Source organism: Talpa europaea (genome assembly GCF_964194135.1).
Source record: "Talpa europaea genome assembly, chromosome: 4".
NCBI lineage: Eukaryota > Metazoa > Chordata > Mammalia > Eulipotyphla > Talpidae > Talpa > Talpa europaea.
The window spans coordinates 101,486,119-101,501,235 of NC_140070.1; positions in this window are offsets into that span (position 1 = coordinate 101,486,119).

Here is a 15,117-nt window from a genome sequence, read left to right on the forward strand (position 1 = left end):
TTAAGGTCCGGGGATTAATCAAGACTACTCTCAAGTGTGAGGACAGCTGGACCAGAAATCAGAACCCCTGATCCTATCTCGGATTCTTTCGTTAAATAGCTTAGTGTCCTCGCACAGGAGATTGACTTCAGTTTCTGCATTCCTAAAATATAATTCTTGCCTTAGTCATCCAGCAGGATTGCTTTTGTTTCTAAAACATGATGGCAGTTAATGTATATCAAGTAGGGACTTTTGACCATTTTAGCTAGAGAAGCACTGATTTTTGGTTTAAATTAGCCTGGGTAGAAATGAATTAGGGAGCCATGAAGGAGGTTCGTTAACTTGAAATAATTCAAATTAATGGATGAGATTAAAAACTCAAAGCATTGAGATTTTTTTTTTTTTTTTTTTTTTTTAAATAAATTTTATTGTTATATTCCCCATACAATTGCAGCCCCCCCATTCTGACCCCAATCCCTCCCCTCCCGCCCCCCTAAAAGTGTCTCTGGTTCATAGTTTTTGTTGATTTTGATTTTCGCTATCTTATAGTTATTCATTTTCCTGGTCCCTTATTTAAGTTTTCTAGATTCCTGCTATGAGTGAGACCATCCGGTATTTTTCTTTTTCTTTTTGGCTTATTTCGCTGAGCATGATCCCTTCCAGCGCCATCCATGTTGCTGCAAATTGCATGTGTTTATCTCAAAGCATTGAGATTTAACTGTAGGTTGAAACTAAAGTTTAAGTGGGAAAGTCCTCTAGCTTTAAGTTATTAATTAATCTAACTTCTTAATTTCTTCCTTGTCCTAAACGCACTTGTTTCTGAAGTTTTTATGATTATGAAAAGTCATAAGCAGAAATGAGGAAAAGATTTAGCTTTTTAAATTTTTTACAAAATTTACGATTAAAAATTAAAAAGATTGTGTATAATCAATGACATTAAATTACTTTCCTACTGGAAAGAGTAAAGTAATTTTTCACTTCGTGTGAGTGATTTTATGCCCTGCCAAACTTAATTTCTGGTTAAGTTATAGTTGTGGAGAGATATACTTTGTCAGAGTAAACCAAGGATAGAATGTTTTTTAGACAGATGGAGTGTCCTGCTTTAGAAACGTGTTTTGAAGGGGTTCTTTTAAAAATTAGGCCTTGTTTTGGATCAAGATTACATTCTGGCAGGGATCCTATTATGTTAACACACAAATATTTAAAATAATGCAGTTTTATGCTATAAAAATGTGTCTGGACTCAGCAGTGGTCCCAGTGCGGATCCCACTCCGCTTGCTCTCTTGCCTTGCTTCACTTTCTCTGTAACAAGTTTGACAAACCCAATATGACTGAGATAGAGAAATCTGCTAAGTCAAAACTGAAGAAGACAGAAAGGCACTGCCTTCAAAAGAAATGATTGAACAGGAGAAGCCAGCAAGTGAATGGTAATAAGGCCTGGGCCAATATGCACTATGCATTGTGCAAGTATTGCCTTCTTTCTTTTAGCTGTTGGACTTTGTAAGATGCAAGAGGTTGGAACAAGTTTGAATAACTGTGCTGCCCCTCTTCAAATCAAACAATCAAGAACTACTGACAGTGAAGTTGTTTCTGCCTCTCCTATCTGCCTGTCAGGGAAAGAACTGGCACGTTGAAGGAATAAGCTCGATGGGAGGAGAGTGAAATCTAAAGTAAAGGCCTAGCTGGTCCAAGGTATCTTGCAGGCTATAAAATGAGTTTAATCACTGTGCTGTTTTTTGGTTCAAATGATTTTAATTACTGGAATGCACAATTTTTAATTTTGATAAAATGGGCTTTAAAACCTGAAAAGAGGGCCTTCCTGGTGGCACAAGGGGTTAAAGATGCAACCTATGAAGCTATTTGCAGCCACTGTAGCAGGAGATCTATCCCCCACTAGGAAGCTATCCATATGGCAGAGCAGACCATTCCTGACTCACCCGCTGCTCCCCTCAGCAGTATATTTCAGTCAGTCTACCTGTTCTGTTTCCCATTCTGTCTCTGGGAATCCTCTCACTCCCCCACACCTCTGGCCTGTACCCCAGTTCTTGTATGCATTAATAAATAAATCTTTAAAAAAAAAACCTGAAAAGATAGCTAAATAAAACTGTGTGTCTGTAATAAAAAAATATAGTGACCGGAATGTAATGGAAATAAGAAAGTACTTGAATGTGATTGCAAAATAGAGGTAAGACTACAAATCAATGAAAATATGGAGGGAAAGGTGAAAATAGCTTCAGTAATAAAGAATAAAGCTACCTGGTAGAAAGAAATGTTTATACTAATATGTGAATCCTCTTATTGTTCATTGTTACATACTCTTTCAGAAAATCTCAGCTACCACTGTGTTATCTTTCTTCCTTGCAGCCAGAGGGGTTTAAATTAAGCCTCATCCCCCAGCGCTATAGTGGGCCTTGAAACTATTCTGTTAGCCTGGATGATTCTGAAAATGCTCTGGAAGGTGAAGCTTTGGTGACTTGTGGACCTTTGTATTGATGGGGTCTGTCCTGTGACAAGCTGAAGGAGATGCCAGTGAAGCACACGAGAAAGTGTGATGGGAAAAGGAAAAATAATGCATTATGTAGGAAAACGGGATATGGCTTACAGGGAATTGTGAAAATACTTGGTTTTTTGGTCCAATTATCAAACGCTATCAAAAACCAAGCCACTTGGGTCAAATCTATGTTTCAGGATAAATCTTCTAACTAGTATTTTCTCCAACTATCCTGTGTAGGTTCCCTGAAGGTGGGACCTGTGTCTGTTTACCATGGCATCCCCCTGAGACATAGGCACTCAATAAACAATGAGTGAATGAAATAAATGCATAAGATTTGCCATGCCTGACTTAGATAGCCCCTATTTTCCAATTGACTGTAGTGGACAATCCTTTCATAAACCATACCAGCTGGAAGGCAATGTACTGATGTAGTTAAAACAGGCTTTTAATCATTAGATACAGGTTTCAAATCTCAACTCCAGAGATTAGATTTCTCTTACTGAACCTGGATTTTGTTTCTCTTTAAGCCTTGATTTCATCATCTGATTAGAAAAAATACTCTCTTAAGGTCATTATAAGGATTAAATCTAAAGCATTTTGCAAAGTACCTCATACAAAATAAGTACTCCATAGCCATTTCAGTTATAATTAGCAATAATAGTAGATACTGTTGTAACTATTACTCTCTAACACTTGTTAAATCAGATCAAGGTAAAGAGAAACAAAGTTGCGAACAGTGTTTATTCATAATGGCATAATTTCCTGCATACACTGTGATTTTCTCTTCTGGTCATGTGTGTTTGGGGCATTAGAATTTGAGAGATTGGCCTGAAGTCTCCTTGCCCTGGAATCTTGACTCCCAAGGTTTATGCTCACTGTCCTGTTTCCTAGTTTTCAAGTCATCGTGGATCCTGAAAGGGGCTCCTACCTCCAATCCAGCCACTTCTGATTGAGTTAGCCTTTCTAAAGCATTGCTTTCATTATTTCCATCCATCTTTCACCCAACAACTCCCCCAACTCACCCCCTCATCATTAGTTATCAGAGAAAGTTTATTGTTTAGCCTTGCATACAGGATTTTGGATTATTTCCTCTGCTGAATTCCCTCTATTAATTATTGATTATACAGTAGGACTGGAGTGTTATAAAGCTCCGCCAGCTTTCTACCTACTATAGGAAGCAACAAGTTACTACCTCTGTTTAAGGGTGACAAGAAGGGAGCTACAGTCTTTCAATCCATCATGAGGTGGAGTCAACTATTTACAGGGGCATAGAGTGAGTCTGCAGCCACTTTTGTCGATTAATGTCTACAATTTGGTTATCATTGGCATGTCCCCTCTCTACCTCAGTTTATTCTATAACTCTATAGAGTTGATAGATTAAGATGCTTTCCTGAACATCTTCCCCCAAACTAACTTCCTCTATTAAAGTTAGGGCTTTATTCTGAAGATTCAAATCAGATTTGGCATTTTTGAATCTGAGCATCTTTGGTGAAACATTTATAAGAGCTATGGAAGCATCCCTATGACTCCTTCCACTGAATTAATTCCGTTAAGGGTTTTTTTTAATCAAAGCTGGCAATGTATTTTTCTTGGTGATTGTTTTGGGAATTTGAAAGGCTGTGTATCTTTTTAATTGAATCCACTTGTTTAGTTTATAATTGTGTTATTTTACATTTCATATGTAGTTAGTCATAGTCACAGCAACCATAAACATAACAATTTTAGTCCCTAATTTATTCATCCCCAAATAATTGTTGAGCACCTCTTGTTTGTAAGAGACTGAAGTATACATTGGCACTCTGTCATTATAACTAAGAATATGGCTAAAATTTACTGTTTTCTAAGTGCCAGGCACTGGCCTAGGGACTTTGTAGTCATTATTTTAATTCTCATACTCATTCTATAAGGTAGGTACTACCACCTCCATTTTATAGAAAGAAAATTGAGTTTGGTAAAATTAAGTAACTTTCCAGTCCCACAGTTATGATGGAACTAGATACCAAAATATTGGAAAAAGAGTCCATAGCTTGTGATTTTGTCCAAATGCAATCTCTGCCTTCAAGAGACTTACAGTATAGAAACAGATTAAATATGAACCCACAAAAGCAAATAATCCAATTAATAAATGAACAAAAGATGTATTATCCATTTCTATAGAGAGGGTATACAAATAACCAATAAGTACATGGAAAGATGCTCAATATCATTTGCAAGTGCAAGTCAAAACCACGAAGATAACACTCACACCAAAAGCTAGGTAATGAATACTGGTGACAATATGGAGAAATTAAAACCCTCATAACACTATTGGTGTAAAATAGTGCAACCACTTAGAAAAACAGATTGATAGTTTTTCAAACAGCTTTAAAAATAAAATTACTACATGGCCCAGCAATTCCACTCCTAAATATATATATCTAAGAGAACCAAAAATACGTCCACATAAAAATGTGTACAAATGTTCATAGTAGCATTATTCATTATTGCAAAAGCATGTGTCTGGGAAATGGTGAGAGATCTGGTTTGGCTGGTGCTGGTACTGGTGGTTACAATGGCCAAGTATTATTTCACTTTGAAGAATAATGGGTAAAACATTTTAAAATTGCAGCTTTGTCCCTAGATATAAGGAGAACTGTTATGACATGGTGTAAAGGAAGACTAAAGTTTGAAATGATAAGTTGGTAGAGACCATAGGAGGAGAGGTATGAATATCAGTTATCTCTGCTTCTTTGCCTATTGGAAACTCCAAATCATATGTCGTATTAACTCATGTAGCCCTACCAAAAAAGACTGCCAAGCTGGGGTGTGGAATGTGGTTCCTATAGAAGGCTGTCAAAATAGTCTTATTTCAAATATGCAGTATTCTTCCTGGTCTCTCAATACTGTAGTGGCTTTGGATGTTTTTCTTCTGCCCTAGGGTGAAAATAAAAAAATATGCCAAGCCTCAAAGCTGCAGCATGAATTAGAGAAGTGATACAGACTGATTACCATTATTTCATCCCATTATATTATTCTATTCTGCAGCTATTATGCATAATATATATAAAAAATTTATGCCAGATGTAGTTTTTTTTTAAAAAAGATATCATTCAACAGCTCATGTTAATGAATATGATCGTAATATTATCTTGAAATTACATGTGTGTCCATCATTCAGTCCCTGAAAGTGAGCAGAAGAAATAAGGGGTTCTGGAGAGCCACAGTGAGTAACTGCTTTGTTTACAGTCACATGGGATCCAGAACAAAGCTGCCTGTTACCAATCCCTAGCAGGAGGCCTCCTGTTCTTATCTTTATCTTATTTGCCCAATTGGAATAAGTCTGTTTACCAGGAGAAATGTTCCTTCAAACCCTGCCAAAATGCATATGCTGAGTGTGAAGACTAAGTCAACCCAGATCAGATCCAGACCCAGTAATTCATGTGCTATAAAGGAGGGAGAGGGGAGGGCACCCTAGTAAAAGCCTGACCACTACTGATCTCGAGCTTTAAAGGTTAAAGTAAAAGGTTTTTGACAGGAGACATAAACCTTACCTATCCCTAAGAGGAAGAGAATGGAGAACAAATCTTGTTTGTTCTTCTCCCTGTAATTTCACTCTATATACAACATCATGGTACAGAATGTGAGGCTGCCTGTCCATTCCATTATCTTTCCAGTGTATATTGTAATATAAATAAAAAAATTCAAAATAGAAGATTAGAAGATTTGCAATGAAAGCAAAGAAAGTGCACATAATCTCACCACTAAAATTATAGTGTTTATTTTCTGTGTTATTCTTCAAAAATGTGATTTTAGAACTTGAGCACAGTATGCTTCCCCACATCAGACATTGTGATGTCCCTTTAGTTCCACTTTTCCACCATAATGCCTTGCAAACAATCTTTCTTTTAGTCAACAAAAAGTCTATTAAAAAGATCAGGTCTCATGGAGTTCTTTGCTGAGCTTCTGCTACAATAGCTTGATAATAACAGTATCACCAAGCCTTCTCCCTGGGGACTGTCACACGATCATCCCTTCAAAGACACGCTGACTCCTTCTCACTGGCTTCTCACCTGGCTGATCAGTGCAACCAGCTGTGGTACAGGTAGCTCTTTCAATAAAGAGACTTTATTTGGAAGAAGTTGTTGACCATGATTGTGAACTGAAGGTGCAAATGCCATATAATGTGACTGAAGTGTTTAGTGTCTATTCCTAGATAGTTATCTAGGATAACATCTAGGAGACACTTATGTGTCTATGCAGAGCTAGTTCATACACTTCCCATAGCTTTTCTGTAAATGTGCTGGGTAAAGGGTACACTTCTTCCAGGCAGTACTTGGGTGCACTGCTGAAATTTTCTGTTTTAACATAGTTGACACTCATCTTTAGTAGTAGTGATTTTTTTTTTCTGTATTTTTCTTTTTCCTGTTATATAGTGAAACTTTGTAAGAATGCTACACCAAATTCAATTTAATTCAATGAATACAATAGGCACATATTGGATGCCTATAACATATGAAACAATGCCATGGGCATATGAAAGACAAAGAAGATCTAGCACTGACCTTAGGGAACTTGCAGTCTAGTAGTGGTGATGACATATGCATACAAATAACTATAAGATCAAGTAGACCAGGTTATAAGAACATTTAGTGATGGAGTAATGCTCACAAAATAGTGTCATGAAGAAAAATAAAGTGGACATTGAACTGTATATACAAATTGAATTTTCTTAAAAAGTACATATATAAAAGACTGAAAGGGACGGCTTCCCTGGTGGTGCAAGGTGTTGGGACGCAACCTATGAAGCTATCTGCAGCCACTGCAGCCAGGGAGCTACCCACATGGCACAGCAGACCTCTCCTGTCTCATCCGCTGCTCCCCTCAGCAGTGTATAGTTCAGTCTATCTGCCTGTTCTGTTTCCTACTCTGTCTCTGGTGAATCCTTTCACCTCCTCACACCTCTGATTAGTACCCCAGTTCTTGTATGCATAAATGAATAAATTAAAAAAAAAGAACTGGGGTGTGAGCCAGAGGTACGGGGTGTGGGGGAGGGGTGAGAGGATTCATCAGAGACAGATTTGGGAGCAGAACAGGCAGAGAGACTGAACCACACTGCTGAGGGGAGCGGCAGGCAAGACAGGAAAGGTCTGCTGCGCCATGTGGGTCAGCTCCCAGGCCAGCCGGTGATCGAACTCACACTGCAGTGGCCAGCAGCAGCTTTGTAGCACTGTCTTTAACCCCTGTGCCACCAGGGAGGCCTGACGTACTACCTTTTAGATTTCTTATTATTTTAGATGTCTTACTAATATTTACCACAGAGATTTCTAAATCAACAGTTGTTGTCAATCTCTAAAGATATTCCAAGAGTAAACAGACTCAGGAAAGAATATTTCCACTTGTCCCACTGATCCTAGAAATGCTTGGTCATTGACTGGCAAGGGTTGCTTCTTTATCCTCCTGGTCTGAAGAATTTGTATTTGTTAATATTCAATCCACAGAGCACATATTCACCAGAGTCCACTAGGTCTCTAGGTAAGTGATTTATTGTAATATTCCACAAGCCATGTGCTTCCTCAGCACATGAGGTTTCTGTCTCTTGGTGGGCACCCTGGGTAATGGAACTTTCCACAGTGGGAGCGTGAAGTTTCAAAGGTTTGTCAGAACAGAATTTAGGTGATATACACAGGCTTCAGCTAACCCGAAAGTTGACCCTTTAGCTAACCTGTGTGACCCTGGATGAATTATTTAGCCTCTCTAAGTCCTGGTTTCCACATTTATAAAATGAGGATAATAACAATAATACCTTCTTCACAGGTTTATTTTGAAGAATAGTATGGCATTTGGAAGCATTTGACATAAAGTTATGTCAAATCATATTATTTTGATGTATCATAGACCTGGAGGATTGTGATCAGATTTTTCCTTCCATAGTAGATTATAGAGAGAAGAGAAAGCAAGAAAATGTTCTGAGAGGATACGATCTTACCTTTTTCTTTGAAACAGCTAAGAAACAAAAGAACATGTAAAGAAATAATTGCCATTCAATGTATATATTGCCAGTCAAGATATAAAAGGGGGACTGGTGACTTAGACTTCGAGTAAAGGAGAACTCTGAGAAGTAATAACTGGGCACAGTTTTGAATGACAGAGAGTAGAAGGGGGCAGATGTGGGTGGTGGAAGGAGGAAAGTATCAGGCGTGGAGAGTTTTAACCCCCGCCACGACTTAAGAATGGTACTAGTAGAATTTGAAGCATAAGGGGAATGGTGGGAGATGAGGCCAGAGGGGGAGACTGGATCCAGCTCCTAAGATTGCTTTTACTTGTATATAGATGTGCATTTGTGCCAGAGCTTCTGGAAAAGCTGAGCATCCCCTGAACTCTTTCTCTCACCCCCTCCAGAGCTGTCCCAGGTTAATACCATTTCCGTTATAGTGCAGCCTTGGTCGGGCAGACTAATTAGGTATTGTTTCATTGGAAGAATTGCTCCATAACTTCTCAGATATACCAATAGACTAATTACACTTCCTCCATGCCTATTTTTCCCCCAGCATCATCCAGAAAGACCAGTGTGGGAAGCTTTCACTGGCGGCTCAAATATCATCTCAAGGCTGATTGATCCCCGTGAATTAAATGTGATTTACACAGAGAGAGAGAGATTTGTATAGCATAGAAATAGTGTTAAAGTTTCATAAAGCAAATCAGACAAGTTGGCATAGCATCAGCCTGTCAGTTTGGTGAGCTTGACTCGGTGGGCACTCCAGCATGGAATACCTAGATGTCAGAACCTTGCTTGCTAAGGGTGCATCTGGTGCTGTGGAGTCTGGAGGTGGTGCCTCTAAGAGATACCACCTGAGATCTAGTAGGGGTAAGTGGGTTATGCTGGTCCATACTCTTGACTGAAGCAAATGTTCTGCCTTTTTGTTGTTTGTTACAGAATGTCTTTCTTTTTGCTAATTGTCAGCTTACTTCCACTTGTTCATAATGCAGTTGAGTAACTTTTCAAAACAACTTTGTAGGTTGTTCTGAAACAACTTTGGGGACAGTGAGGAAATAGTGATTTGGAGATGTAAAAAGAACAAGAAACAAATGATTTTATCTCTCAAAACCACATTCTTTTCACTTGTCAGATGGGAATAACAATGCTCTGTTTGTTTCACAGGAAATGGTAAAAAAAAAAAAAAAGGGAAAATAGAACAAACGCAAACTGTAAAGTATTACTGTTCCTTCTACTTTTTCTTAAATGAAAAGAGTCTTCCTACTCAATTGCCTCCCAGTTTGGTTTGCCCATTTGTGGACATATCTGGATAAATACGCTTATTCACAACTATAATTTGAACTCCCATAACCCAGTCCCTTAACCTAGACACCTGCCTCTCAGGCTTCAAATGACTTTGACAGATGCTGACTTAGAGTTTAGTATCACATAACATTTAAAATCAGGTCTTTCCTGAAAAATCTGGGCAGTTAACACAGGGTTTATATATTCTTTATATGCAATTATTTAAAAATGTTGGGACGAATAGTCTACACTTGTTGAACATGGTAATGCAATTTAGCTAACCAAAAGTATATATGCAAAACTTTATTTTTCAAAATAGCACATTTCAAAAATTGCAATATAACTACTTTATGCAGTGATTGAGTGCAACGATAGTCTCCAGGCACATGACACCTCTCAGGAACCCCTAGCAGTTCCACCAGTCTTGTAAAGGCATCTGCAAACTCCTGAGATCAACTTAGGCGGTAGTCCAGACCTTGCTCACCTAAATTACATTTACTAACTCTTCTTTTGATGGTTGAGGGGTGTGTGTGTGTGTGTGTGTGTGTGTGTGAAGTGGAATGGTATGGCAAAGTGAAGTGTGGTAATCCACTTGTATTTAGGAATAACTGAACCAAATAAATTAAAGCCATGGATAGAGGCACAAAAGAAAAAGGCTTGTTAATTCTAATATCTTACCTTCTGTAGCAATGCTCACAAGTTAATACTATATGCTAGGTACTTGAGTAGGTATTTAAGAGATTTAAATACCTACAGCTTTCAAAGTGTTTTCCTACATTGTTCATTTTTTCCCTGAGCTTTGCTTCAGCTTTTTGGGACCCACGAAACCAAAGACACAATGATTTAGAAATAATACCCCATGAATAAACAAAGAAGTTATTCAGATTTAAGTAGGACCATCTGCAGGCACATCAGTCAGAAGTTGGCTTTTATATTAGCAGTTACATCATTAGTGGATCAAGTTTCATGATTCATTCGTCAGTCTTTGAATTCCTTGCTTGAGAACCTGTGCCTCAGGGGCCAGGAAAGGCACAGCTGTGGCAAGATCTACTGAATATAACCTGAGAAGCTAGAATCAGAGCTCCTCAAGAGGAAGCTACATGTTTTTATGAGAGAATTGGGAAGAGGAGCAGTTTACTGGGGTATCCATTCATATGGTCCACTTCTTCTGTCCCTCTGGAAAATGACTGAGTTCTAAATACAGCTGAGTCCATAAAAACAGCTCAGGTAACACCTGTGCAGTATTATTATCCTAATTATATCTAAGAAAACTGTAACTTGGAGGGATTAAAGGACTTGCCCAATGCCAATGACTTAGAACTTAGATGTACATACCTTCAGACAAGGATTCTTTTACAGCTGTAATATATACACTGCTTCTTCATTATAATCATATTAGACAAATAACAACTGAAGAAAGCATTTAGCTTTTTTTTTTTTTGCATGTAAATCCATCCTTCTAAAAGTTATACAAGGGTTTCTTTTTACCTCCTTCTTTCCACTCTCATGTCTTTTTTCATATTTATTCAGTCATTTATTAGTCATTGGTTCAGTCATCAAACTTAGAAGGAATGCCTGCTGTTGGAAGAAAGCACACATTTTTGATTGAGGACTTTAGAACAAACTGCCTAAGTTCAAATCATAGCCCTCCTACTAACTAGCTGTGTGTTCCTGGGCAACTTATTCACCTCACCAGACCTTTGTTTTCTCAGTAGGAAATTAAGGAAAATAATAATAACTACCTAAGAGTGATTATGCAGATTAAATCAATCAATTCAAGAAAAGTTCCTATCTTGTCTAATATATTGTAAACACTTGCTGAATGTTACCTGTTATAATAGTCAGGGTTCTTGAAAAAAAAAATAGAACAAACAAAAATATAGAGATAACATGATTATGGAGGCTGAGAAATCCTGAGATCTACAAACTAGACTTGGATGTACAAATCCAAGCAAGAGTCAAGCTAAAGATTTTGGAAAGTGGATAGCATATTTCTAGCCAGAGTCCAAGAAAAATCAACACTTCAATTTGGGTCTGAAAGCCCGAAAAGACTAATATATTACCTTGAAGGCAGTCTGGCAGGAGGAGTTCTCCTCAAGGAAACCCTCTATTAGGGAGGGTCTGCTTTTTGTTCTATTCAGCTCTTCAACTGATTAAATGAGGCCCACCCCCATTTAAGAGGGCAAACATCTTGACATTTGAATCAGTTTATAGATTCAAATGTTAATATCATCCTCAAATATCCTCACAGAATAATGTTTGACAAAATATTATAGCTACCCTGATATGTAATCAAGTTGACACACAAACTCCACCACTACCCATGATATTTTCATTACTATGTTAAGTCCTGTGCTGGGCTCGGAAACAAGGATAACTAAGACAGTCTCTGCCCTCTGTGGCCAGTTTACGCCCAGCCCCACTCACTGATATGGAATGAATAGATCACATCTATGACCCAGTTGAATGTCTCTTACTGGTTGTCTTGCTGGATGTTCTTTGCTGGGCTGATGGCTTGCAAGCTTCCTTGGTGACTTTCATCATTTGGATTTTCCTTTGGTGCCTCATCTATTCTTGTCTCCTATTTTTCATATCACTTATTATATTAAACAGCATCCTTACTTAGGCTCATGTTAATCAGATCTTCCTCCTTTCTGATGTCTGTTATCTGTACTGTGTCTCTAGAAAAAAATAAAATATTGCTTTCTTATTGCACCACCTACTTTCAAAATGCTTGTTTCTTTATTCTGTCTTAATCAAATTGGGAATTAAATTAGTCTTTTAGGCTCAAAAGTTTGTTAAATATGATCTTTTTAACCTCTGAGAGGTTTTTTTTTCCCATAGTACTACCGATATCTTACTTTGTGACTCTCAACATTACTTCCTGGGATTCAGTTCTGTCTTTTAGTAGGAGAAACATTTGACATAAGCCCAATTTATAAAGTAAATTAGAAAGGGATTTTTCTGATTTAAGTGATAAGAGGATGGAAGTCTCACTAATTTGGTCTTTACCTGGCTGGCAATGGCCACCGTAAGTATTGAGGGAAAAAGTTTGAAAATGATACCGAAATTGCAGGTTTTCAGGCCTAGTCTCCCAGCCAGGAACGGATCCCAGGCTGCAGGGGCAGTGCTGAGTCCCAGCCAGTAGGCCACCATGGGTTGGTGTCTCACAAAGCTGCAGCAGGAACTTGGCTGACGCTCAGGCAAACAAGCGAGAAGAGGCAGATTTGTTTAGAAAAAGAAAAAAGTTTATTGAGGAGAAAAGGAGCAGAAATAAAGTAGTGTTGTAGAGCAACCCCGATACAAAACGGGGTGCCTGACTGTGGGTCCTCACCCGCGCGCTTAAAAGGACTTATTGTTATAGGACAGGGAGAGGGGCAGCCCAAACCCCGCAAACCTGCCTATTTTACATGGGTTCTGCCATCCGCCGCATCAACACAAAACATAGGAGACTTTAATGGGAAGGAACTTTAATACAACTAGGAAACAATACAGGTAAGGCAAAGAGTCTAGTTTCTAAATGAAGCATCCAGAGTTACCCGTCCCCTCGTGGGTAAAAGTCCATCCAAATGGGATTGGCCCAGAGCAAGGCCCCAAAGCCTGCTACAAGTCTAAAGCATCTTCCAGTGGGGACCCACAGAAAAGGGTCACAAACAACCGGACAAGCCTGGAAGGAAAAGAGCAAAATCAACATCAAGATAAAAGCTGCCATTGTCACCTCCCCACGGGTCTCACCCACATCTGTGTCACCCAGTCCACGACCAAAAGACAAGCACAGTTTCTTCACGTGTCTCTAGGCTCCATGCGCCTCCTCCAGGTCTCCTGGCTCCATCCTGCTTCCTTCCTCAGTCTCTTCTTCTGCCTCTCTTCTCTTCCTGCTCAGCTCCACCCTCCCTTGGGTGGGGCAGGGAACCTCCCCCTTTCCTGGGGACCACCCTGTTACATTATCAATGCTCTACTGCAGGCACACGCGAAAGGTTAATAAAAGGTTTATTTACAAGGGAAGGGGAAATGAGGAAATGTACAGCTCAGGGAGAAAAGTGGGAGACAAAGTTTTAAATGAGTCCTACCCAATCCGCCGATCAGGAATCCCAAAATGGTGCTCTGAGAGCTGGCCGCAAGCCAGGAGCTGTGTAACCAGGAGGCCAGCGACAGCGAGCCCCCCAAGGCCCACGTGTTTGGTTTTTATATCCAACCTGGCTGCCCAACTCCACCCTCAGGTTCCAGCCACCCTCCCTTTGGTGGTGATGGGATTTGTCTTTCCCAATGTCTTGATGGCTTTAGTCTGGAGTGGGGGTGGGGTCCACAAAGCCTGTATGGGATTAACTCAGAACATCCTTTCCCCCAACAGTAGGACTCCCAGGCCGGTGGAACCAGACTAGGGAGGGACAAGGCTGCCAAGAGGAGTCATGTCTCAGGAACATAGACCTTCTTTCCCTAATTATTCTAAAGCTCCACCAGTCTCTTTGTGACTGGTTAGTTCTCAGTGGTCTCACTCACTGCCTAATGTCTCTGTGCCCAGAACTAAGTCTCTGTGTCCCAGCCCTTATCTATTTTCTTCATTGTCCTCTACTTGGAATGTCCTGTAGTCTCTATTCCTGGGGTGTGTGATTAGTCCCCTTTGGAATTTGTTGCCTTTATCTCTGGAGCCTTCCTTAACTCCCCTGAAGTCCCTGCACTGCCCTTGATGCTGCCTAATTATCCCTAACTTGCCCTAAGCCTCAAAAACATTGAATGCATGATTTTTTCCAGCTCTCACAGGTCGTAATAGTTTTCCATGTCATGATTCTGTGACTATACATCATGCATGGCTGTGTTCTTCACAGCCGTTAGTCTGTACTGTTGATACTCTGCCCATACCAGTAGGTATTTGTGGCATGTAGAATAGACTGACTTAATGAGAGTGTGTTTTTGTCTTTCTGACATGCCTTCCTGGATTGCTGAGATTAGAGAGTAAAAAATTGGCATTTTCAAGATTCCTTTACAGTTCAGGCTATAGAGATGACTTAGTCTCTGTGAATCAAATGCAGAAGGATTAAACTAGCAAATGATTTAAGTGAAGAGAAAGGTGCTAGCGCATAAGGCATCCTTTCTTTTGCCAAAGTGAATTTAGCAGGTGCAATTTGTCTCCGGAGCCAATACCTTCAGTGACAGATTCCTGATTTATCAGCTTCTTGATGTGACAGAGGCAGCAGCTCCACTGTGTTAAATAACATAAATCCAACCAAGTTAATTTTAAAGATCTAATTGGCTATATTAAATGATTCATGGAATGTGGGCAGAATCCCAGATTCCAAGTAGAAAGGCACTGCAAAAACCTTTTATTTATTTATTTTTTTGGTCAGAAAGAGCATGGGACAAGGCATTAGCAAAAAAAAAAAAAAAA